Raw genomic sequence first — 27,497 nt, 5'->3', positions numbered from 1 at the left:
CCCCTCCTCTAATAAAAATACAAAAATTAGTGGGGCTTGGTGGCGCATGCCTGTAATCCCAGCTACTTGGGAGGCTGAGGCAGGAGAATCGCTTGAACCTGGAAGGTGGAGGTTGCAGTGAGCTGAGATTGCACCATTGCACTCCAACCTGGGCGACAGAGCAAGACTGTCTTTTTTAAAAAAAAAAAAAAAAAGAAGATTCAGAATTTCTCTAGTCATCTTCAGAACCTTCACCAGAATCACCCTTAATGCTCCATTTATGGCAATGCAGGTTTTTTTCTATCCAGCTCCTCCACAGTTTTCCAGCTTCTACCTGTTACCCAGTTCCAAAGCCTCGTCTTCATTTTCAGATATTATAGCAAAAATCCTACGTCTTGGTACCAATTTTATGTCTCAGTCTGTTTTCCGTTGCTATAACAGAATACCAAAAAATAAATTTATTTCTTACAGTCTATAGGCTGGGAAGTCCAAGAGTAAGGTACTAACATCTGGCAAGGGTCTTGCAGGTGGCAAGAAGTTTGTTTTGCCCCATGTTCAGCCATAGATTAGTAGCTTGGATTATACATTCCCAGACACTCCTGAGCGAAGGAAGCCTTGAGCATGCCCACGGTCTTGTAAACTGCCAGGGATACTTTCATATTAAAGCCTGGCTTCCTAGGAGTTGATCTTGGGGCAGAAGAGCTTATTGTTTAGCCACTGTTTGATCAGAGGTTATACTTCAGCCCCCGAGTGACAGTGAAGCTTCCTTTTTTAATTGATTGATCTGTGTGTGGCTTGTGCCCATAAAAAGCTCTCATTGCTCGAGTGGATGCAGCCTCGCACTTGGGCATGGCCTTCCTGACCTCTGTGTTTACTGTGATCTGGCTGTCTCTTTTTCTAGTTCTGTTAAACTTCTGATAGTCCTAATGTGTTGGTTGCTGCTTGTATCGTGGGGTCATGAGCACCTTCTTAACTGCTCTCCACAAAGTTCTTCATTGTTTTTGATGTTGTACTTAGGCATTCAGTTCTCCAAGCTCTCTTGCAAATAATGTCAATTCCCTCAGCCAGAGCAGAGGAACTTTTTGTCCTTAAGGGCTGCTGTCTCCAGTCTGCATCTCCCCACAGGTAGAACCTTGCACCACTGCACAGAAACTGGGGGCAGGAATAGTGACTCACTTCTTCCAGAGTGACACCCCTGCTATAAAAGGGTGTTGGGAGCATGGGCATTTGCCACTAGTCTTCTTGGCTTGCCCCTGTGGATATGGAACCTTTGCGCCACCAGCAAGTTGATCCAGGAGTGATAGAAGCCCAGTGTTTTCAGCCTGCTGCACCTAGAGTAGAACTTTTGCCCCACAAACGAGGGCTGGCTAGAGTGAGGAACCCCTGGCCCTCTCAGCTGTGGCTGTACAGAATAGAGACTCTACCATACAGGGCTAGGGAAAATGAACAGTGCCAGTGGCTTGTTCTACCAGGGTGAAAATGCAGCCCCAGCTTGGGAGCTGAGGGGAAAAGGAGCCCCCATATTCTTGACAGGACCTTCTGGACTAGAGCTCTTGAGTAAGTAAAACAGACTAAGACATAAGTCAGAGCTTGGAGGTGCAGGGGAGGTGAGGTGGGAGCAGGTCATGGCTCAAATGCCACTGACAGGCTTTTACCAAGATTTAGAATATTTTCTTGAATGCATGTTTCTCCATTTATTATATACTCTTCAAACAATTTCCAGTTTAAGTGGTTGTTTTAAACAATTTTTTTTCCAGTTAAATTGTTTTTGTTGGGGATAAATTCTGTGGCGCTCTTCATTCCTCCATTCTGGAAGTTGTCTCCTGGTTTTGCTCATTAAAAAAAAAAAGATATATCTTCAATCTCTCTTAATCTATACAGGTTACTTTATAGATTCTTAATCTTTAGGTTCCTTCTCCATCCCTTTAAGTTCCATACTGTTTATATGTTGAAGAACCTGGGAGGTTTGATCTGTAGAATTTCCCACATTCTGGATTTTAATGTGTGCATATTTGTGGTGTACATCCACACGTTTCTCTGACCTCTATAATTCCTATAAATTGGCAGCTGTCTATGAACTGGATCAGACTCAGATTTGATTCCTTTGTCAGTTCTGTACATAGAATTTAATGAAGTTTAGGATACCTCTGAATCACCTGTTGGGCTTGTAATAATAAAATGTAGATTACAGGGTCCTATGCCCAAACCTTCTAATTCAGGAGATTGGAGGTTGGACCTGAGGGTTTGTATTTCTGGCAAGTATCTGAGTGAGGCTGAGGCTGCTGGTCTGGATAACCTACTTTCAATGTTTGGTTGCATCTTTTTTTGTGATCTTAGCAGCCATTTTTGCATATTATTTGTATCTATTTGTTCATTAAAGTTTGAAAAATAGTAACATCCTAATTCTTTTTATTCTTTTTCATTTATTCATTGGAATATTTTTATAAAGAGATACATGTCCTCATCTCTTATTCGGTTACCCAGAGTTCTCAAAAGACAGGTAACATAAATTCTTGATTTTTTCCCTTTGATTTTTTTTTAAGATAATGAATTGGTTGTCTATCATCTCTTAAAGGTGACCAGTTTTTTAAGAATATTATTATGAACTTTTAGAATTTAACGTATTAGTTAATCCATTTCAAGTATTACCATCATTGAAGCTCAAATTATTCCATCTTTGGCCAATGGAAGCCTCTTAAACTTGGCTCCTGAGTCCTAGATTCAGCTATTTCTCTTAGAAGCCCTACTGTTTAAGGGGTGATCATGTTTTCTCTCAGCCCTTCCTGTAGACAGAGATCAGATGTATGTGCACATATTGAAGATAAAATAAAAATATTTCATAAGTTTATATTGATGTTTCCAATTCAAACTTGAGACTATGGTGGAGATGATAGTGTGTTTAAATCTTCTTTCTGTATCTCTTTCCTCCGTTTTCAAGGATATGAGTGATTATAGAACTGGAAAGTTCTACAGTTATTCATTTATTTTCATCCTATAGTGCACACACAACAGTCTCAGAATGACAACACCACAATACTACTCAAAACATTAAAATCCATATTTTTGCATATATTCTCACCCCCTTAATCACATTTAGGACTGGAGATGTCTTCTGAGACTTTAGTTTATTCAGCAACTATTTAGAGCATCTTCTCTGTCTCAACTCACTGCTAGAAAGGGGATACAAAGAGATGTAAGATATGTCCCTGTTCTCTAAAAGCTAAGGGTCAGGGTTATTGGGTTATGTATTATTCTGGTATAGGAAGATGTGGCCATAGAATCTGGGATTCTGTTCTTCTTTAAAAGAAGTTAATGCTAATGTTAATTCTTCTTTACTTTCATGTTTCTTAAAATAAAACCCTTTCTCTCTACTCTTATCAGGGAGCAGCTTCCTTTTGGTGGAGCTCCTGAAATACTTTCTAATCTCCCTTACGTAGTGTATTATTAGTCAGGGTTCTCCAGAGAAACAGAGAGAGAACAAGAGAAAGATATAGAGTTTATTTTAAGGAATTGGCTTACAGGATTTTGGGAGTTCGCAAATCAAATGTGTAGAATACAGCAGCAGGCTGTATACTTAAGTAAGAGTTGATAATGGTCTTGAGTGTAAAAATTGCAAAATAGGCTAGTAGGTTGGAAACTCAGTATTTCTATGTTACCATCTTGATGTAGACTTGCCTCTTCTTCAGGTAACTTTTATCTTAGCTGTTAAGGCCTTCATCTGACTGAATAAGGCCCACCACAGTATGGAATCTGCTTTATTTCAAGTCAACTAATTATAAATGTTAATTACAACCACAGAGACCTTCACGCAACATCTAGATTAGTATTATACCAAACAGCTGGCCATCATAACCTATCCAAAGTGACTCATAAAATTAACTATCACATCTAGGTTAACTGTTTATTGCCCAGATTGATATTCTTTCTAAAAAACTGTAAACTTATATAATTTTATTGCTTGACTGACAAATTGGTTTCATCATATTGGCGAACCTATAAAATAGTCCTATTAAGAAATTATTTTAAAAATAAAGTTATTTCTAAAACACATTAACATATAGCTATATTCATTAAAGCAAAACAACTGTTTTAACATTAAAAATAACATAAATATAATTCTCAGTAAAAGCTTACATACATTATTTAGTTTCTTAGCTATAATTTGTACTAATATATTTATTAGGTACAATAATTATTATCTTGTTATCTCTTTCTCTGGGGAACCCTGACTAATAATATACTACATAGGGGAGATTAGAAAGTATTAAGGAGCTCCACAGAATACAGCTCTCTGTATTTTCCTGGAAAAAAAATTTTAAAAACATGGTTGTATTTTATCTTTAATTGCTTCATAAAATTGTAGTCTTTTTCAGGTTGCATTTTGTGATTGCTACATTTGAAATTATTGATTTTTTCCAAGTTACTATTTTCTATATAAATCGTGATTTTTAAATTTGAGAATGTAATCTCTATGTCGATAATGAGGTACCTGGTAAGTTCAAAGCAAATTCTATTAAATTTTTATTTTGTAATAGTTTAATATGTAAATATTCTATCACATACATTTTCACAGCTACTGTTTTAAAAAAACAGTAAACTCTATTTACAGCACCTTTATTCAATAAAATTTTTATGACAAAGCTTGTCAAATAAATTGTGTCTGTTATGGAAATCTTTTAAACATCTTAACCAAATTTAGCTGCTGCTAAATTGTAGGCATTCTCAAGTTCATTTTATTCTAGTACATAATATAAACTTATTTAAGTAAAAAAGTAAGTTCGCCATAAAAATTAAATCTTGAATAAAAGATTTCTGTCTTAGTTTGGGCTGCTCTTTCAAAATACAACATACTGGGTGGCTTAAACAACAATTCATTTCTCCTGTTTTGGAAGGCTGGAAAATCAAAGATCAAGGCACCAGCAGATCAGTTTCTGGTGAGGGCCTGCTTCTTGGTTTGCAGACCTGCTTTGATCTTCTCATTATGTCCTCACATGGCCCTTCCTGGGTGTGTGCACTTGGATGGGGGGTGGTGGGTGGGGAGAGAGAGAGAGATCTGTTTCTTTTTATAACAGCATTAATCTCATCAGGAGGGCCCCACCAACATGACCTAATCTAACGCTAATTAAAGGCACTACCTCTGAATACCATCACATTGGGTATTAGGGCTTCAGCATAAGAATTTAAAGTGACACAAACGTTTAGTCCATAGCTATTTTCAACTGACTTTGAATGTAATGTTTGAATGAAAAATCCGTTAGATTTTGCAAAGTCTAAGCCTCAAAGAATTTTAAGATAGATAACAAAGAGAAAACATGGACTATCATGCTGCAATATTTTTTTTAAAATTCAGCATCAGCTTTGTCACAAATATTTTAGTTTTTTTTTTTTTTTTTTTTTTTGAGATGGGGGTATACTCTGTTGCCTAGGCTGAAGTGCAGTGGTGTGATCACAGCTTACTTCAGCCTTGACCACCCGAGCTCAAGCAATCCTCCCATCTCGTCCTCCCAAAATGTTGGGGTTACAGGTGTGAGCCACCACACCCAGCCTTAGTTCAATTTTTTTAACCCTGTGTGTGTGTATAAACGTTTGTAAATTTTGGTTGGTAGAATGTCACATCTTTTGTGGATTCAGTTGTGAAATATGTTTCCCCCAATTTTGATTGGTAATATATTGAAGTTTGGGGCACAGTTGTGAATTATATGTGAACCACAGCCAAGTCCAAGTTTATTTCTGTTTCATCATTTTTTAAATTTAGTAAGAACATTGTTCTTTCTACGATGCTGTACTCAACCAAGGTTTGTAATTGTGTTATCACTGTAAAAACAAATAGAATTGACCCTTATTATTCACAGATTTTATTTTCATGAATTCGTCTGCTTACTACAGATTGAGCATCTCTGATCTAAAATCAGAAATGCTCTAAAATCCTAAACTTTTTGAGTGCCAACATGATGCTCAACACAATTCTCAAGGGTCATGCGCAAATGAAATACTCATTGGAGCATTTTGGATTTCAGATTTTTGGATTAGGGATACTCAATAAGTATATAATGCAAATGTTTCAAAATTTTTGAAAACTCCGAATTCAAAACACTTCCGACCCCAAACGTTTCAGGGTAAGGGATACTGAAACTATAAAATTTATTTGTAACTGCGAAATCAGTACTCATGACACTAGGCATTCAACTGAGTGCATGACTGCAAATGGTACAGAATGGTGAAAAATTTGGATTGCTCAACACATTCCTAGTTGACAAGCTGATTTCCTTCAGCTCTCATACGGTAAACAAATCTCCTTTTTGTGGTTTATATAGTGCCATGATTTTTGCTTTTTTAGGCTTCTTTGTGATTTCTGTGTTTAAAATGACTACCCAGTGTGGAACTGAAGTGCTGTATATGGCTCCTAAGTGCAAGAAGGCTGTGATGTGCCTTAAGGAGAAAATGCATATGATAGATAAACTTACAGTGCTGTTGGCTATGAGTTCAGTGTTAGTGACTCAACAATAAACAGCCATACATTGCTTAATAACAGGGTTAAATTCTGAGAAATGTATCATTAGGTGATTTTGTCATTGTGAAAATATCATAAGAGTGTACTGATATGAATCTATATAGCTTACTATACACATAGGCTATTTGGTATAGCCTCTTGTTCCTGGGCTACAAACCTGTACAGTGTGTTACTATACTGAATTCGTAGGCAATTGTAACACAATAGTAAATATTTATGTATCTAAACATAGAAAATGTACAGTGAAAATATAGCTTGATAATCTTGTGGGACCACCTCCATCATATATGCAGTCTGTTGTTGACTGACACATCATGCAGTGGATGACTATATATTAATAAGGTATCTTGAAACAGAAATATACATAAATTGAGGTTATGTTTGATCAGCTAATTAAAATGTAATCGGAGGCTCTCAGGAGCTCTCAGGAACCCAACCCTGAATTTCCCTTATGAGTAAACAGTTTGGTATTCCCTAAATCAGTGTTCATGGTGATTTCATAGAACTTAACTACTGTGAATAATGAGAACCAACAGTAATTTTGTCTTTGTTGTTGAACTTCTAAACTTATTTTTAAGTAGCAATTAAAGCAATGTCAGGTGTTTCATATTCTACAGAATGAACTTCCAAAAGCTTTACTTTGGTTTCATGAATTAGATGAAATCATCAAACCATTATTGGAATTAACTGATTTTTCTGGTTGGTACATCTCCTGATACTGACAGAAAGCTGCAACATTTAACTGTGAGTTTTTCTGTTAATGGAGACAACCAGATATCACTTTACTTTGATGATGTAAAAAAGACGCTTTAGAGTCAGAACTAAGTGCATTTTTTTAAAAGGTCGTTGGATCTAGATGAAAAGTCATGCTTTAGAGAATAATACGTAAAACACTTTCTCTGTCCTGTCTGCTTTCATTAAATCCGTGTCTTTAAGCTAGCCATGAGCAGGGAGCAGTATTCAATATTTCTTCTACCTTCATTCAAGACTGGAGGAGTTAGCTGTCCCTACCTGCTCCTGCCTAAGTACACTTTTTCTGCATGGTGCCTGGGTGCTGTCTTTAAGAATGAAGTATCAGTTACAGTACTTTTAGAAATGGGTTACTGCTAGGTGTCTTAAAGATTTAACTACCTGTGAAATTGACAACTGGCTTCATTGCACATGCATCTCACACATGGTTCAATGAGATTATGGCAGAGCCTAAAAGTACAAATAAGTCCTAGCATATTTTAATGCTATCATTAAAAAAAATCATTAGAAAATGAAAAATCCAGGACAAATGGTAAATCTGTGGGACACTGGGCCAATGGCCGTAAATTGGGACTGTCTCAGGCAAACTGACACACTTTACCAGACGTGTCCTTTTAAAAATCTTCAGATCTCAAACTCTTGATTACTGTTTTCCTGTCAAAAAGGCTGTGCCCTGAATATGAATCACTTGTTTGTGACTATTTACTAATTTCCACAGTATTATGCACATGGAAAAGAATGTGAAGCATTCTTCTTAGCCAGTTTTATTCATTGTGGCATTTCTTTTTTTCTGGAACATTTTCTATTTATCTTAAAACTTTTATTAAATTTTGCATGCTTTCATTTTTAAACTAAAGACATGTAATCAACTGTGGAATTATTTTCTTCTACATTAGTTCTTTTATTATCTTAATAAAAATATACAGTAATTAAAAATGAAACTTGAAAAGAAGGCACCTTTTACATATATTTGATGACAATGGATTATCTGAATATGATTATAATAATACTTTGTATTCTGTTACAGAATTAATTAAAAGGATTTACGGTATATCTTATGACTCTACAGGAGCCTTGGGATATAGGTAAGTGACAAGCATTTTTTGAAGAGAGATTTCTGAAACATTAAGTAATTTGATCTCATAGGTTCCTGGCAAAGTAGACAGTGGGGCATATCTTACTTCAGCAATTACCTCTTTTCTCTTCAATATAACATTTGTAGAAATATCACATTTACATGAATCTTCATGTAACATTTCCCTAATAGCTAACAAATCATATTTTCCAGGGAATTTTAGGCTTATTTTCTATAATAATTACAATGAGGATATTGTTTATAAGACATAGAAGTGTGGCAGGTAGCAAAATTTAGAGCATTAAAAAAAATAATTAAATGCAATATGATACCCTGGGTTATACCTAGGAACTAAAGAAAGACATTAGTAGAAAAACAGGTGAAATATAAATGAAGTCTATATTTAATAGTAATCAATTAGAAATTAATCAATGTTAATTTCTTAGTTTTGACAAATGTCCCGTGGTTATGTAAGATGTTTAACTTTATGGAAAACTGGATGAAGGGTGTATAGGAACTCTATACTATTTTTGTATCTATCTTGTAAATCTAAAATTATTTCAAAATAAGTTTACTTGAAGCACAAAAGTCAGTTTATTGATTCAAAATGTATAATTTAGAAGTAGATTTTCTGGACCATGGTTTAAAAAAATAAAAGAATTAATTTAAAAAATCCAGATTACATAAAAACAATTCAAGGAAATACATGGCTATAGGTTTCATTTTTCAGTTTATAGGAAGTATGCAATTTTATTTTTTTAACATTGGTGATATGCTTTGGATTTGTGTCCCTGCCCAAATCTCATGTCAAATTGTAATTTCCAGTGTTGGAGGGGGGGCCTGATGGAAGGTGATTGGATCATGGGGGCAAATTTCCTTCTTGCTGTTCTTGTGATAGTGAGTGAGTTCTCATGAGATCTGGTTGCTTAAAAGTGTGTAACACCTCCCCCTTCACACTCTTCCTCTTCAGCCATGTAAGATGTGCCTGCTTCCCCTTTGCCTTCCGCTGTGGTTGAAAGTTTCTTGAGGCCTCCCCAGCCATGCTTCCTGTGCAGCTCAAGGAACCATGAACCAATTAAACCTCTTTTCTTTATAAATTACCCAGTCTCAGATAGTTCATTATAACAGTGCAAGAAAGGACTGATACAATGGGCGTGGTGTTTGCGGACATCTCCTCGTACTTGGTTACAGGCTTTCTCTTTGATACTTTAAGCCACTTGTGTTCTTTGGTCCTTTTGTGTACCTTTTTCTGTTATTCCAAACAGGCCCTTTAAATGGTTCCCAGTACACTTCTTTTTCTTTTCTTTAGTGTATTTTTTAGAGACAAAAGTCCAATAATGTGACTCAGTGGTTTGGAGTTGAGACCCTGTTAGTGTAGTTTTGTTCAGTCACACTACTTGAGCTTCTAGGTCAAGTAGTAGACATGGTAGATGTATTGTTAGCGAGTACGAATAAAGATGAACATAACTCTTACATATCCATTTCTGTAATTGAGCTAAAATAATACAGAATCTATTGCTGTCAGATAATAGAAATTCTCAGTTTCTAAAATGGAGTCTAGCATGATAACTATTTTAAATTTCTATAAATATTAAAAGACTTATAAGAAGGAAACTTTGTAGTTTGCTGAAACTCTTATGTAACTTTTCATTAATAAAAGTAAAGTAGCCATGCGGGTCTTGTAGATGGTTTCCTGCTTCTGCTGACAAATTTAATGATTTTAGTTAAATTTCATAAAGGGAAATATAAATATATTATACTTAAAGGATATAGACACTTAAAACAACAGACTTATGCCTGAATAACTTTTGCAGAATAACTGTCCGGCTTGGAAATTTCTGTGTTGCTTGGTAGTCTTTAGCCAGAATTGGTGTTAACAGTCTCATGTTAATAGAATTAATAGACTTATAATCTATTTTTTAGTTGTTTAACATAATTGTGCTAACCTTGGTTGGGAAGTTGAGAAAAAGACAGGATGGCCGGGCGCAGTGGCTGACGCCTATAATCCCAGCACTTTGTGAGGCTGAGGCGGGTGGATCACGACCATCCTGGCTAACATGGAGAAACCCCATCTCTACTAAAAATACAAAAAATTAACCAGGCGTGGTGGCAGGTGCCTGTAGTCCCAGCTACTCAGGAGGCTGAGGCAGGAGAATGGCGTGAACCTGGGAGGCGAAGGTCGCAGTGAGCCGAGATCGCGCCACTGCACCCCAGCCTGAGTGACAGAGCGAGACTCCGTCTCAAAAATTAAAAAAAAAAAAAAAGACAGGATGGTTTTCTCAAGCCAAGTTTAAATTACATTGATCATGTAATAGTTCACACAAAACAAGCAAACAAGAAAAACTTTTATTATTCTGTGCTAGAAGAGCATTAAAAGTGTTGTTTTAGGGACATGCTTACCATTTAGCTGATTGTAATTTGTGGTCATCAAAGTGTAAATAAGAATAGCTAGTATATATTGAACTTTTTTTTTTTTTTTTTGAGATGGAGTCTCGCTCTGTCACCCATGCTGGAGTGCAATGGCGCAATCTTGGCTCGCTGCAACCTCCACCTCCCGGGTTCAAGTAATTCTCCTGCCTCAGCATCCTGAGCAGCTGGGATTACAGGTGCATGCCACCACGCCCAGCTAATTTTTTTGTATTTTTAGTAGAGACATGGTTTCACCATGTTGGTCAGGCTGGTCTCGAACTCCTGATCTCATGATCCACCTGCCTCGGCCTCCCAAAGTGCTGGGATTACAGGTGTGAGCCATCACGCCCGGCCTGAACATTTTCTATGTATCAGGCACTTTACATTATCTCATATAATCTTCATAATTACCTATGAGATAAGTTGGAATTCCCTTTACAGATGAGGCTGAGAGAGAACAGCTGTCTCCAGTCTAATTCTGAGATGGGGAGGCGGACAGAACAAGTGCCTATTATGTACAGTACCTACTGTTTGTTCATGATATAAGCAGCTCCCAGGAAATGCCATCATGTTTCCGTAAACACGTAGTAAACTTCAGATTACTTCAGCTTTTCTAGGTAAGAATATCTGATCACACTGGTTGACCTAGAGTGGATTCTCCTGGGGTGAGCAGCCTGGAGTAAGGACTTGTGTATCTTGTCTAGCTTTGCTCTGGCTCATTCTGCAGTCCCCTAACATGTCAGTTGTTCCCTGTCACCTGATTAATTGCTGAACACTCATTCATTGTGTGCTTCGTTGATCACATGCCAAGAACTTTTGGCAGCTCTGGGGAACACGCTCTCCACGTGCCTCCTGGTAACTGTTGGACAACTAGAAGTTCCTAGCTGTTGTGAGAACTCTGATCCAGAAACTGCAACACATGCCAGAGACCAGGGATGGGGTAGTTGAGCAGATGACATGTGAAATGTAGCTATTCAGATTGTTAGTTGGTCAGGAGTCAGAAATAGAGTAGGCATGTGACTCTAAAAAGTGGTTTTTGAAGAGGATTATGATGGTTGGCTATGGACTTCATAGTTTGTAGACATAAAATAATTCTAACTTCTTTTTGAGGAAGAGTCATAAAAGTACAAAATCTCCTTTGCTATCTTCTCTTCTTTATGGTCTCTAAAAGTTGACATTTCTCAGGGCTCAGTCCTTAGCCTTCTGTATTTATTTTCCACACGATCTCATGTGATCCCTTGTTTTAAATGCCATCTGTTCTCCCAAATTTACAATTTCTTTACTTTGGTCTCTCCCATGAGTTCTAGACTTATTTTTATGTCTTTTCAACATCTCCATTTTGGAGTCTAATAAACATTTCAAACTTAGTATGTCTAAAATGTAAATCTTGAACTTTTCTCCCTGGGTAAATGATACACCCAGTTGTTCCAGGCCAAAAACTCAAAGTCATGTGTGACTTTTTATTCCATATCCCACATCCAGTCCATTAGTAAGGCTTATATGCCTGCCTTTCAAAATGTATCCCAAATTACCCCTACTGCACTCCTCACCCTTACTGCCCTATTGTAAGTCACTGTCATAAAGTCACCTAGGTGATAATATCGTCTTCTAACTGGCCTTCCTTATCTCCTCATTGTATCTCTCCAGTCAGTCCTCCATATAGGAGTAAAAGGTGTTTTTTTTTTGTTTTTTTTTTTTTAATGTTAAACAGTTTCTGTCATTCCTCTGTTCAGAACCCTTCAGTGGCTACCCAGCACACACAGGATGAAACGTTGTCTCACATGTTCTAACAGGCCTGCTGACTTTATCTCCTGTCACTCACTGTCTTGCTCACTCTCTTCTAGCCACACTTGCCTTCTTGCTATTCCTTAGATACTCCCAAGTCTATTTGTAATCAGCTAACTTCCCCCGGTTCCGTGATCCCACACCCCTCACTCCAACCAGTTTAGCCTGGTACCAGTGGAGGTAGATTTAGAGAGAAGAAAAGTGCATATCCAAGACTCTCTAGCACATGTAGCAGTAGAGTCACAATAAAAATATTACAGCTTTAGCATTCCTAGTTTCGGTAATTTGGATTGCTTTCAAGAATAAGAAGGACTGGATTTAGAGCTACAGAAAGTCATAGCTAGAATCAATGGGGAAAAGTTACAGAGAGAGATTTCTCCTCAGTTTAAAGAGTGCTACAAAGAGACTTAGATTCCCACACAGTAATAGTGGGAGACTTTAACACCCCACCATCAATATTAGATCAATGAGACAGAAAATTAACAAGGATATACAGGACTTGAACTCAGCTCTGGACCAAGCGGTCCAGATCTGTCAAAGATCAGATGGTTGTAGATGCATGATGTTATTTCTGAGGCCTCTGTTCTGTTCCATTGGTCTGTATATCTGTTTTGGTACCAGTACCATACTGTTTTGGTTACTGTAGCCTTGTAGTATAGTTTGAAGTCAGGTAGTGTGATGCCTCCAGCTTTGTTCTTTTTGCTTAGGATTGTCTTGGCTATGCAGGCTCTTTTTTGGTTCCATATGCAGTTTAAAGTAGTTTTATCCAGTTTTGTGAAGAAAGACAGTGGTAGCTTGATGGAGATAGCATTGAATCTATAAATTACTTTGGGCAGTATGGCCATTTCCGTGATATTGGTTCTTCCTACCCATGAGCATGGAATGAAAACTGAAATAACTTTTTGTCCCGTAAGCTGCAGGAAGGATATCGTGTTAGCAGGCATGAAAACAACATTAATGTCCTTGTACATCTCCATTAGAGCTGTTGGGTGACTAGGTGCATTTTCATTGAGCAATAATATTTTGAAAGGAATCTTTTTCTCTGAACAGTGACTCTCAACAGTGGGCTTAAACTATTCAGCAAACCATACTGTAAAGAGACATGCTGTCATCCAGGCTTTGTTGTTCCATTTACAGAGTAGAGTAGATTTAGCATAATTATTCATGGCCCTAGCATAATTCTTAATGGCCTCAATGCAAATGAAACAGCCTTATATTCGAAGACAATATCATATAAGACTTTCATAGCTAGAGAGGGAGAGTCAATGCTTGGCTTCAAAGCTTCAAAGGAGAAGCTGACTCTCTTGCTAGGGGCTAATGCAGCTGGTGACTTGAAGTTGAAGCCAATGTTCATTTACCATTTTGAAAATAATACACACTAGAAATATGGATAAACTTCAAAAACATTATACTGAGTAAAATAAGCCAGATACAGAGCACCACAACTGATTCCATTTACTGCTCTAGGTTAGTATATCAGAAGTGTGAGAAAAGATAAATTTACTGTATGGTGACAAACAGTGGACAAGTTGTTGCATGCAGCTAAGGGTGGGTTGTGATTGATCTGGAGGCAGTACAAGGGAACTTTTTGGATTACTGGTTGTGTTCTATATCTTGATTCTGGTGGTGATTATATAGAGATATAAATCTGTCCAAGCCCACTGAAAAGCACACTTAAAATTTATATATTTTATTGTATGTAAACTACTATCTCAGTAACAATGCTTAAAAAAACCCTGGTACACAAATTTTGAAAGTTATTTTACTAACAAAAGATTAACTTCTGTCTAATGTCAGAAGACCTTTGTGTAATGCTAAAACTTAGTCACCCTGAAAAATCCATTTAGATAAATCAGTGTATACAATATACATAAAAAATATATGATTTAAAAGTCCTTAAATAAGGAAAGAGAGTAGATGAATTCTCAATATACTTTCTAGTCTGTGGTTTGATGTATTGGAATCCTCAGAATGAACTGATGTACATTTCCAGTTTCTTGAATCCATGTTTGGTAGTACCCTTGACACTAAGAAGCAGCCAGATAAAATGAAATAATTACAACCTGTTCTTGGTTCTGCTTTCGTGTTCTTAACTTCTTGAGTTGAATTTTATTTCATGTTTTTTAACTAGAAAAACTGGTTAGAAGACATACCAACATACCAGTGTCCCTTAGAATCTTTTTTTTTTTTTTTTTTTTTGGAGACAGAGTCTCACTCTGTCACCCAGCCTGGAGTGTAGTGGCACGATCTCGGTGCACTGCAACCTCTGCCTCCCAAGTTCAAGCAGTTCTCTGCCTCAGCCTCCTGAGTAGCTGGGACTACAGGTGCCCACCACCATGCCCGGCTAGTTTTTGTATTTTTAGTAGAAATGGGGTTTCACCATATTGGCCAGGCTAGTCTCGAACTCCTGATCTTGTAATCCGCTAGCCTCGGCCTCCCAAAGTGTTGGTATTACAGGCGTGAGCCACCATGCCAGGCCCAGAGTCTATTCCTTCTTTTAGGAATGGATCCCCTAGAGTTTAGCTAAGCACATGGCTGCCTATCTAGAAACTGTGCTTCTCTGCTTCTTTTACAGCAATATGTGGCTGTGTGACTAATGAGAGGTTAATGGTAATGTGTGTAAGATCACCTCCGTTAAGAAAAGCCACTTACCCTAGACTTTCTTTTTTCCTTTTCTGATGGCTGGGATGTTACACCAGTTACAGTAGCCATCTTAGTTGGAAACTACTTTGGAAACCACGTGGAAGATGGCAGAGCCAGCCTGGGTCCACAGATGATCTTGTGAAACACACCTTCCCCTGTCACCCCGTATTTTGGCATGAAAAAGAATTTCTTTCTCACTTGAGCTACTTTTGAGTCTCTTTGTTACGGCAGAAAGTTTATATGCTAATATAAAATGGAAAACATTTCAGAGTTTTAAGTTTTTCTTCATACTGTTTGGTTATATTCTCTATATATTGGTATGGTATTCTCAATTAAAGTAGTTTTTAAAATACATATGATTACATGCCAAGAGTTCCTTTTTGATTAATTATTTAAGAGAATGTTTTGCAAATTTCCAAGTTACTTTTAAGCTTTTGATACTAATAATAGAATGATGTTAATATATGGCATTCTGCTTTTCTAGATTTTTATGGTTGTATTTCTGGGCTAGCCTATGATCAGTTTTCGTAAAGTTACACAGACCTTTGTAAATAAGTTTTCTTTATGAGATACCTAAATACCTATTATGTTGTTGAACTTTATTATTTTTTTGTCTGATCTCTCAAAGGCTTAAAGTTGTAAATCACTGATTTCTTCCATTAATTTTAATTATTTATAGTTCTATAAGTTTTTATTTTGGTGTATGTGTTAATGTGTTATTTACTGTCAACATCTCAATTGAAGATTATACCTTTTATCAGAGTAATATGACTTTTTTTTTTCATTAAATAAAGGGTCTTGCTTTGTCACCAAGGCTGGAGTGCAGAGGCACGATCATAGCTCATTGCACCTTCCAAACTCTAGGGCTCAAGTGGGCAGTCCTCCTGGCTAGCTGGGACTATAGGTGTGCCACTGCACCTGGCTAATTTTTCTTTTTAATTTTTTGTAGAGACAGGGCCTTGCTATATTGCCCAGGCTGGTCTTGAACTTATGGCCTCAAGCGATCCTTCTGGCCTAGCCTCCCAAAGTGCTGGGATTACAGGTGTGTGCCACTGCACCCAGCCATGACTTTCTGATTTATGACTTGTGTTTTGTTTTAGCTGACATTGATATTGCTACCTTAGTTTATATTTCTCCATAAATCTGTGCTTCCTGTTATATTTACACTTTCTTTGTCATTACTTTTAGATATGTTTCCTAAAAGTAGAACATACTTGGATTTCATTTTTTATCCTAAAAAGAACTTTGTCTCTTAACAAATATTTAATGCATTTAAATTTGTTTCCAAATTGTTCTAATTGGTTTTATTGATCTTCTTTTCATCTTTTTGTTTGAAATTCTTCCGTGTTTTCATTGTGTTTTGATTTAAAGTTTTATGTTTAATTTGGTTTTCATTTTTAACTTATTGTGCTTCTAAGGCTTTGAAGTCTAAGGATTATTTTAAAGATTTTTTTTAACTTTAAATTTATATGATACCTATCATTAACAGTTAAGAATAGGATGGTATCTCTTGATAAATGAGAAATTTAATATGTTTTTACTTATCTGCTTCTCTGTTTTCATTAATATGATCTAAGATTTTTAACTCAGACTGTTACTAAATTATAATTTTAAATAATTTATGCACAATTTATTTTATTAACTTTTATATGGGCATAAAGAATATGAAAACCCTAAGTTGTCACAACCTTAATTTCTACTTTTTCAAGTATTTATCAAAAGGAATCTTAAACCATCAAAATTATACTCTGATATCCTATTACTTATTATTTTCTTGATTTATTTTCATATTATAGCTTTAAAAAATACTGTTTTCGTTTTTTCTGTTGCCCACATTCAAATTATTTCTTTGCTCATTAGATTAGGAGAAAAGAAGTAGAAATAGTCAGATTTGAAATTAAGATACCAAATTATGTATTTGGTATTTTCTATAGCAAAGTCTAAGGTCTGGAACATGTTTAGGATTATTGGATTAACGGATTTTATGGTGATGGGTTTTATGGGGAGAATTACCAGTTATTTAGTAGCTTGTAAGCTTGTGTTCTAAGATGTCCCTGTCAATTACTGCATCAGGTAACACAGGGCCTGGCACTTAGATTCTCATTAGTATTTGTTCAGTGACAGAAGCTGTCCTCTGTTACTTTCGAGTCTCTAAAACTGTTTTCCTCATCTTGAATGTGCCTAGTCATCTGACCTCCTCTCAAATGGGCACCAACTTCATTCTCTCTATATAATAAGGGACCTTGTATGGGGCTTTCCTAGTTTTTTTCAGAACATGCTTGAGGACCATTTAGGGAAGCAGGGTCTTAGAGGACATTCAGTCTTGTCTTAGAAACAGTGGGGAAGAACTCTGTAGCAGTTGCTAGGGGTAATATTATATCTTTAAGAAAACAATGCTGTCACTAAGTTACTTTTCGACATGGAAGGCTTCTCTTTAATTTTTTTTTCTTTTTTAGTGGATGATTATGTAGCTAGACTACCAAGAGGTAGGGAGTGAAGTAAAGCTGAGAACAGCCTCTCCAGGATTATCAGGTCAGGGTGAAGTTCTTGGCAAGAGACTCGATTTAGTGTGGTATTCTGGAAGGCACATGGGCTGAGGAGGCAGGAGACCTTTATTCTAATTTTGGTTCTCTGTTCCTGTTTCTAACTGTGGCAAACCATTTAACTTTTGTGAGTCTCAGACTAGATTTATTAAATGAGGAATCTGACTCAAAGATCCTTTCTAACTTTAAAATTCTGTGTCTGACCGGAGGACCAGGGTAGAACAAGGAGGTTTCTACTCGATAGAATTTTTATTTTTAATTTCATTTTGTGCAGTCAAGAGGAATAAACCATTTACTGCTTTGAACAGGAGGATTAGAAGAAGGAATCATATGTGGCTCACATGTTTATGTTCTGACTTCGTATTAGGTAAGTGACATGACGCATGTTGCAGTCAATTGTCCCTATTGTAACACATGGAAATAATCTGGTACTAGAATGACTCAGAGGAATGTTTGTTGTTGTTGTCGCTTGTTCTGTTTTTGTTTTCTTGAAACAAGATTTTACTCCATCACCCAGGCTAGAGTGCACTAGCTTGATGATAGCTTACTGCAGCCTTGAACTCACAGGCTAAAGCGATCCTCCCACCTCAGTCCCCTGAGTAGCTGGGACTACAGGCGTGCATCACCAGCCTCGGCTGATTTTTTTATAGAGACGGCGTCTCCCTGTCTTACACAGGCTGGTTTCAAACTTTTGGTCTCAAGCAATCCTCCTGCCTTGGCCTCCCAAAATGTTGGGATTATAGGCCTGAGCACCTGCACCTAGCCGGGAATGTTAAATCACCATTTTTTCCTTGGAGAAAACTTGACAAAACTATTTATCTAGATTCCCAGAAGGTTATCACCTTTTCCACTGGGATATGTGTGTGTCTCAAAATTGAGGGTACTGGGAGTAGGCCTGTTGTGTGCTACCAATCAGCCATCAGGCTGCAGGTCACACTGAACATCTTTCATTGAACTCCTGAGTGGTGAAACGGCTGCTAGCACTAAAGCTGTGTTTCACAAGGGCAGTAACAGCATGCCGCCCTAGCTAGCTATCTGTTGTAAGTTGAGCTGGGCATGGTCACACGCAGGGTGGGCAGAGAGAGTTTTCAAATAATGAACATGTCACAGTTGTGAAAGAGCTGGGAATGAGTGCTGACTGAATAAAATCTATGCAGCAAAGGGTGACTCTTTTTGAAGAAAGACTTTGTTCTGCCTGGATTCTGGAGGAAGAGCCACCAGAACAGCACAGAAAAGACTGGACAGTGGGCTTTGGTTGCTTTTCTTATCTGTAGTCATCACATTGAGGACTAAAAAATAGTTGAAAAGGTTTATTTCCCTCTCTATCAAGAGCTTCCAGGGGTGGGAGAGAGTTGTTTCATTTCAGAAATGTGTTTTGTTTTAGTAAACACATATCATGAATTGAATAAATGCAAATAAAATTCAAAATAAATTAGAAACTTGAATTTAAAAATGTATGTGATAGGCTTTTAAGTGCCACTGTATGGTAGGCTCTGGTAGGGATGCAGAGATCAACATTCAGTAAAGTCTGCCCTCAGGAACTTGGGTGAGGCCAACAGATAAATGGCTAATATTTATTATGTTTCATTCAGTTTTTGTGGAGCATCTGCTCTATGCAAGGCAACAGGACTTACAAAGTAAGGCAGAGAAGATTGAGTCTCTGTTCTCAAGGCATTTATAGTCCGGAGGGATATGAATAAATAGGTAGCTAGAGTACTAGGTACATGAGGGCACACAGGGGAGAATAATAGAATGTGTGGGATTGACTGTTCTGAGATTAGAGTGAGGCAGCCTCAAGATGCCTATACTTTCAGATTTCTAGAGTCTTTAAGTCTTCTAGAACTACAGCATTAACTACTGGAGGAAACATTATTGTATGTTTTTGTAGGTATAGCTGCTTTATATTAATGAGTCCATAGCTGAGCATCTGGAAGGAAAAAAAAATTGTTGATACATGTGCTTTCTGTATTCAGCTGATGATGAAGAAGATGATGATGATGATTGAATTGCCCTCTACTAGCTACAAATTATATCCAGAATTTTAAATTTGAAATTAAAGGGAGACACCTTTTGATCAAACATTGTTCCCTATTAAATTACAGTAAAAGTCTTTCTTGAACTTTAAATCTATTAAAAAGAGATTGCATGGCTTCCCATAATCATTGAATCCCATGGCTCTTTGAGGTAGGGATTTCCTATTCAGCCCAGTGTCCTCCTATTCAAGTACGAGGCTGCTTTCTCTCTGTCATCATTGAAGTGTTGGTCTTTTTGGACAACAGTAGAGGCCTGTAATTTTTTTTAAGCTGGATTTGTAAATTGAAGGGGCCCAGGCTGAGTCTGGCCCATGGTGCATGTGGCTTACCTCCATGCCCGAGCGACAAAAGGCCCACTATTTGCTGTTTTTAGGGAGTTAATAAGAGCTTTTGTGACATAGTTTATACACACTTTATTGGCTAAACTCTAGATGATATGAAGGAAAAAATAATAGGTTGCAAAAGTCAAAGTTATGGCTGTGAACTAGAAGAAAAGTTAAAAATATAAAAACTGTCACAAATGGTACAAACGAGAATTAGAAATTAGCAAGAGCATAGAAGCAGAGGTTTTTTAATTATAGCGCTCCTTAAGACATTTTAAATTGTTATAATGATTTTAAATAGGTAAACTTTTGGTCTTAAAAAGAATCAAGGGGCCGGGCACGGTGGCTTACGCTTGTAATCCCAGCATTTTGGGAGGCCGAGGCAGGTGGATCCCTAGGTAAGGAGATTGAGACCATCCTGGCTAACAAGGTGAAACCCCGTATCTACTAAAAATACAAAAAATTAGCCAGGCGTAGTGGCGGGCACCTGTAGTCCGAGCTACTCAGGAGAAGGAGACTGAAGCAGGAGAATGGCGTGAACCTGGGAGGCAGAGCTTGCAGTGAGCCAAGATTGTGCCACTGCACTCCAGCCTGGGTGACAGAGCAAGACTCCATCTCAAAAAAAAAAAAAAAAAAAAAATCAAGGGTTCTACTCTCTGTGTGTAGTTTATTAAATGTAAACACATACAAAATTTAAGGGGAAAAGGTAATCTTTTTATGTGAAACTGTTTTGATTTATGGCTTCCGAGACTTTGAAAGCCTCTTTGCACCTTGATTAAATACACTGAGTGGTTTTAAAACCTAATAAAATTGTTGGGGGGTGGCATAAGCAGATATTTCTAATATAGCAATTAGGAATATCATAAAGAAGATAATTAAAGCAGTTTATAACATAAGCCTTGAATAGTATTACTAAATAAAGAAAATGAGGTTTTGGAAATTTGAACACGTTAACTACAAAAAAAGTAAACTTTCTTTCATGTAATACTGAAATCAACTGTGGAATTGAAGAAACTATGATTTTTCTTTTTAAAATAAAATTATTTACAGAGGAAATTCATGAATACTTTGTTAAAAAAGCATTTATATCAGGCTAAAGTTCCATTTGACTACCACACTTCTGTCTCCCCAGAGAACATCATTTTGCTATTTATTCTTCCAAATTGTCTTGTAAATATTTTATGCATATATATGTATACATACCACAGATGTATATGTTTTTTGTTGATGTTTAAATACAGAATGTTGATTGCTGGTTCATTTTAAATATGGCCTTCCATTGTTATGTTTTATTTTTAATACTTCTGCAGTATTACTAATAGCAGCTGACATTTACCGCGTAGTTACTATGGGCTAGGTGGGATGCTTAGCATTTTTCATATAATTTAGCCTTATCTTCATAATAACCTTCAGAAGTAAAATAGTTTATTTTATATGAATAAAATTCTACCTTTAGTATACCTTTCATTTACAGTAAATTACTAATGCCAGTAGTTTAGCATTCTTTAATAAGATTTCAATACCAAAACATTTGGAATGATTTTTTAAAATTGCTAAGACTGTAACTGCCAGTTCTGTTACACTTTTTATTCTTGTGCAGTTGGCCTTTACCAAGTCCCCGGAGTCAGGTGTCTGCTTGCTAAACCAGAAAGCTGGAGATATGAGGGTGATTCTTGCTCAACTTTTAGGAATGAAGTGGTAGTATGTGTCCTATTTGACTGATTTTAAATAAGGAACAGACAACCCCAGACATTTCCTCACTAGTTAATGGTTTGAAAAGCCTATGCCTGTGATGATGTCCATTTTGGGGACAGTTATAGGATACAAGACTTAGATTGAAGGTGGTTCCCTTTCGAAAGAAGTCTTTCATTGTGCCCTTGGTCATACCGGTATGAAGAAATAAAGGCTGCTGCAATCGGAACTCCAAGAATTTTTATGGGAATTGGTAGAAAGGGTATTGGGTAGGTTGAGAGAAAAAAAGGTTGTGCTTATGTATACGCTGATTTTGGAGTTTGGATGAGGATATTTTCTACATTTCATGACAAAATAAAGAGCTGTTAGTGAATGGGATAGCTCTCAGAAAGTTTTAAGTCTGAGCTCTGCTGCTTAACTAGCTGTGTGACTTTGAACAGCTTCATGACACTGTTTTAATCAAATAATATTCACTTCATACAGCTGTAGGGTCGAAATTACACAAAGTACGTTAGACATTGCTAAGTGTTTTATAAATGTGCTAGTATTAGGTGGTGTTCTTACTGTTTTCATTAACATAACTGTTGTCAAAATCTTCTACAGTTCACCTCTGTACCAAAGACTTAACCTACTTGCTTCTATCCTTTATTACTTGAGAAAGGTTACTATATTAGGGTTCTGTTATTTTCAGAATAGTAAAAGAGGACCTATCACCTCTTTTAACATTTAACAAATACTGAAGGCCTAATATATGTGTGTGTATATATGTGTGTGTGTGTGTGTGTGTGTGTGTGTGTGTGTGTGTGTGTGTGTGTGTATCAGCCAGCATTTCTTCTGGCTGAATGTGTGTGTGTGTGTGTGTGTGTGTGTGTGTGTGTGTGTGTGTATCAGCCAGCATTTCTTCTGGCTGAATGCTAGTAAAGAAAGATCATTTATATTAATAATAACTCTGGAGGAGAGAAGAAGGTCCCAGTAAATATCATTTGCCAAAGGTCTCAGTAAATATCATTTCATTGTCATCATTAGTCTTCATAGGCTTTTTAAAATCTTTTTTGTCTTCAAGATTTAAAAAAGCATTAATTATTAATATCTGTCCATTTATGCAAGTATTTGTAAATAAATGAATTTGTAAATGGTTATGATGAGATACTGAAAAAAAAAAACAATAAAAACCTTGCTTTGGTTTGGTTTTGGTTTTGGTTATAATAGCTTTGAAGTCACAAATAACATTCAATGGGAGTATGAGGTTTTTATGTTTAATAGGATGGAACATGGGTTAAAAATGTTAAGAAGTGCTCATTTCCAGAGTAAGGTCTCATTTTCAGCTGAGGAGACTGAGCTCCACTGAGCTTGCATTTGGTATACTTCGGTGTCCACATTCTGATGGGGAACTGATTCTTGCTGGAAACCCAATCAAAAGTCTGGTTTATTCTGGGTTTGTTTAAAATTTTCCTTCCCACTGTTCTATTTTCCTAATATAAGTATTATAGCAATTTAGAATTCATGGAAAGAATGAGCACCTTTAGCTTCTTACAGTGTCATGAGACTGCATATTTGTGATTCAGTGTTAAAGAAATTAAACATCAGTTGTTTAAGGCAACTAGGGAGTCTACAGTTTAATCTCATTTACTGTTATTTAGTGATATGCCATTTAGTATATGAAAACACTGTGGGTATAGGCTGTTCCTTGAAGCAGACTATGTGTGCTTTGGAGGGGGCACTTTGCCAAGGGAAAATATCTTTTGGTTTTTTTGTTCCCTCTTCTGGAGAACTCAAAATATGTCCTTTTGACTTTTATTGGCAGTTGTCATTGTCATCGTCATCTCCATATTCTTTTATTTTTTTGACTTATTCTGTGGCAAACCATCTCTAGCCTGAAGTTATACCAATGAAAAAAAATCTTATTTCAAAGTGACCCATGAAATTCCATTCCATATTTTAAATGTGTCACATTGGAAATGCCACTTTTTTCTCCATTGTATTTTTGTTACCCTAACCCGTGCCCTCACCATCTGAGGACTGTGTGTATTTTTAAAATTGATAGCTCTCATGCTCACTGGTTTGTGGAAACTGAGCATTTCCCCTTTATCCAGAGGCAGTTGTGGTAAGTGTCTTGTTTTCTTCAGATCCCAACCACGGGTCCCTAAAGGTATCTAAGATCTGTATGGTCACATCTGCTTTTCCAAGTAACAGCCAGAAATATTTTACCTTGCCTTCACTATAGCTAGGCTATAACAAAGTTTGCAATCAGAGGCTGGGCGCAGTGGCTTACGCCTGTAATCCCAGCACTTTGGGAGGGCTAGGCGGGTGGATAACCTGAGGTCGGGAGTTTGAGCCAGCCAGACCAACATGGAGAAACCCCATCTCTACTAAAAATACAAAATTAGCCAGGTGTGGTGGTGCATGTTTGTAATCCCAGCTTCTCAGGAGGCTGAGGCAGGAGAATCGCTTGAACCCGGGAGGTGGAGGTTGTGGTGAGCCGAGATCGCGCCATTGCACTCCAGCCTGGGAAACAAGAGCGAAACTCCGTCTCAAAAAAAAAAAAAAAGTTTACAATCAGTTAAATTCTCTAAGCTTCTGGCTTAGAATATTGAAGAAACTTTTACATAGAGTAGATAAAGGATGGAGTAGGAATTTCTGATTTGATTGTGTGTTATTGTGGAAAGAATGCTTTCCCTACAGACTGACTAGGAACAAGATGTTTAAACATAAGCCAGGGTGGAGACCTGTTTGGTCAGCTTTATAGGAGCCACGTTTCCCTACTTAGGATGAGTTTGCCAACTATCCCATCAACCTACCACTGCTTGATCCTTCAAGTGTCTTTGGAATTTTTACTTAGGGCACTGTTGGGTAAGGCAGTGATATAGTACATATGTAGCAATTAGGCTAGAGGCTGTTTTGCAGAGCAGCATGATTTTATCATGCCGTTATAAATTTATGCTGTGCTCTGTGTGTATATATAAAATGTCTTTTTTTCCCTTTTTCTCCATCCCTCTCTGCTCTTGGCTTGTATGTTCACATAACTGGGCAGCAGCAGGACTTCATTTATCACAGGTGGTGGGAGGGGGTACAGAGATATGAAAGGGTTACTGTTCACATTTCCTGTGTAGTTCCTTCTGATCTTACTGAGTTGTAATTCCTTTCTTGATGTTAAACATTCCCAGGCTACAGTAACCTTCTGGCCTGCTTGCACTGGCCAAGTGTGTCCCAGGTGATCTTGTAGGCGAACCTCCTGTTTTTAAGACAAGAAATCGCTCCTTCCTTCATGAGATAGGCTAAATATTCATTCCTTTGCAGTCCCAGAAGAAATCCTTTAATTTAAAACAACACCAGAGCAGTAACATATTAGTTTTAAAATTAAAATTTAGCAGCCATATTTGTTGTCAGGTTAATTTCGTAGATTTTTGAATCTATTCATTTGTATTTAGTGAGTTTCTGGTTGAATGAAACCCTATTGATATATTAAAGATTACATCTTTTCTTCTTAAAACACACTTTAAAAATGGGTTTTAATTCTAAAAGGATAAATTTTGGCCCTACCATCTTACTTTTAGCCTACTTATCAGTAGATCATTTTAAGTTGCCTCAGATGCAAAGCAGCTTAGCTGAAACTACAATATTTCTGCTTTTCTTTATTAGTCAGGTATTAGAAGTTTATAGTTGAGCGTTGGGGAGATACTTATTTCCTTTTTCTCTGGTTTTAAAAGTATATACCAGCTCTTCTTTTCCCCACAATTTAAAGTATATAAATTTTTGTGGTTGGCAAAAAGGCTTTCTGTTTTTGCCTTTTCCTCTAAAGTTTTAGAAGAAAATATTACGCCGTGAAGCATAAGAATGGGTCAGCAGCTAATTTACAGGGAAAAGGAGTACTTTTGCCAATGCTGCCTTAATCTCAGGTAAAGAGCTTTTGTTTGGACAAGGCTCCAAGGGTAAGTTTATTCTTACTGCTTATAGCACATCTCTTTGTTCTCAGTCAACAACTTGGGAACCTAGGGACTTGGGGACTGAAATGAAACAATATCTCTTTGAAAGAGTTTCTAGGATAATTTTAAGTTTGCTAGTGTTTAGGCAAAGTAAACTGTCTGCATTGCTCTAAGCAATGAGATAAAATATTTTTAGTGCACCTTAACTGTCTGGAATACAGTTTTACAGGGGGGTAGATGAATTTTTGGATTAAATCTGTTTAAATCTGCTTTAGACAGCCAACATGAATTGCTGATATTAATCATTTACCTTTAATTCCCCAGTGCCTAATACAGAGCCTGTCACACAATAGGTTTTCTTTCTTTCTTTTTTTTTTTGAGATGGAGTCTTGCTCTGTTGCCCAGGCTGGAGTGCAGTGGTGCAATCTCAGCTCACTGCAAACTCCACTTCCCAGGTTCAAGAGATTCTCCTGCCTCAGCCTCCCGAGTAGCTGGGACTACAGGTGCGTGCCACCACGCCTGGCTAATTTTTTGTATTTTTAGTAGAGACGGGGTTTCACCGTGTTAGCCAGGATGGTCTTGAGCTCCTGACCTCATAATCCACCTGCCTCGGCCTTCCAAAGTGCTGGGATTACAAGCATGAGCCATCGCGCCCGGCCCCTTGATTCTTTTTAACACCAAAAGTTTGCCTATTAAATATCATTTTTTTCTTTTTTTTGAAACAGGAGCTCACTCTGTCACCCAGACCGTAGTACAGTGGCATGATCATAGCTCACTGTAGCCTCAAACTCCTGGGCTCAAGTGCTCCTCCCACCTCAGCCTCCTGAGTACCTGAGATTACAGGCAAATGCCACCAAGCCCTACTTATTTTTTCATTTTGTAGAGACAGAGTCTCGCTATATTGCCCAGGCTTGTCTAGAACTCCTGTTCTCAAGTGATCTTCCCACCTTGGCCTCCAAAGTGCTGGGTAATTTTAGGCAGTGGGTTTTCAATAATGGTTTGTTGAATGAATGAATGAGACTGCCAGATTACTTTTGTAGATTCTATTTTTTTTTTTTTACAGTATTGCTAATAGTAAAGAGTGATGCATTTAGTACATACATCTTTGTATTTTTAAAAATCATTTCAACTTTTATTTTAGATTCAGGGGGTACATGTGCCACAAGATTTGTTACATGGGTATATTGTGTGATGCTAAGGTTTGGGTTATGGATGATCCTGTCACCTAGGTACTGAGCATGGTACCCAATAGTTAACTTTTTCAACTCTTGCCACCCTCCTCCCTCTCTCCTTCCTCTAGTAGTCCCCAGTGTCTATTGCTGCCATCTTTCTGTCCATGTGTACCTAATGTTTCACTCCCACTTGTAAGTGAGGACATGCAGTACTTAATTTTCTGTTCCTGAGTTAATTCACTTAGGATAATGGCCTCCAGGGGCATCCATGTTGCTGCCAAGGACATGATTTTATTTTTTTATGGCTGCATAGCATTCCATGATGTATATATACCACATTTTCTTTGATGGACATCTTGGTTGATTCCATGTCTTTTTTTTTTATTATTATACTTTAAGTTTTAGGGTACAATGTGCAGGTTAGTTACATATGTATACATGTGCCATGCTGGTGTGCTGCACCCATTAACTAGCCATTTAGCATTAGGTATATCTCCTAATGCTAGCCCTTCCCCCTCCCCCCACCCCATGACAGTCCCCAGAGTGTGATGTTCCCCTTCCTGTGTCCATGTGTTCTCATTGTTCAATTCCCATCTATGAGTGAGAACATGCGGTGTTTGATTTCTTGTCCTTGCGATAGTTTACTGAGAATGATGACT

General features: G+C 37.3%; 1 protein-coding gene across 28 annotated transcripts in view; it reads left to right on the top strand.

Annotated features, from left to right (window-relative positions):
- The window catches only part of ZNF438 (zinc finger protein 438), a 182,378-nt gene that overhangs the window by 39,414 nt on the left and 115,467 nt on the right, over positions 1-27,497 (top strand). For 21 of the 28 annotated variants that reach the window (XM_054521480.2, XM_054521484.1, XM_063727077.1 and 18 more), the window contains one exon: positions 8,268-8,325. The gene's annotated coding sequence lies outside the window, so the exon portion shown is untranslated. 28 annotated transcript variants of the gene reach the window in all.

The sequence above is a fragment of the Pongo abelii genome, chromosome 8 (genome assembly GCF_028885655.2).
Source record: "Pongo abelii isolate AG06213 chromosome 8, NHGRI_mPonAbe1-v2.0_pri, whole genome shotgun sequence".
Lineage (NCBI taxonomy): Eukaryota > Metazoa > Chordata > Mammalia > Primates > Hominidae > Pongo > Pongo abelii.
The sequence above is the reverse complement of the archived record's forward strand: the minus strand, read 5'-3'. Positions and strand labels throughout refer to the sequence as shown.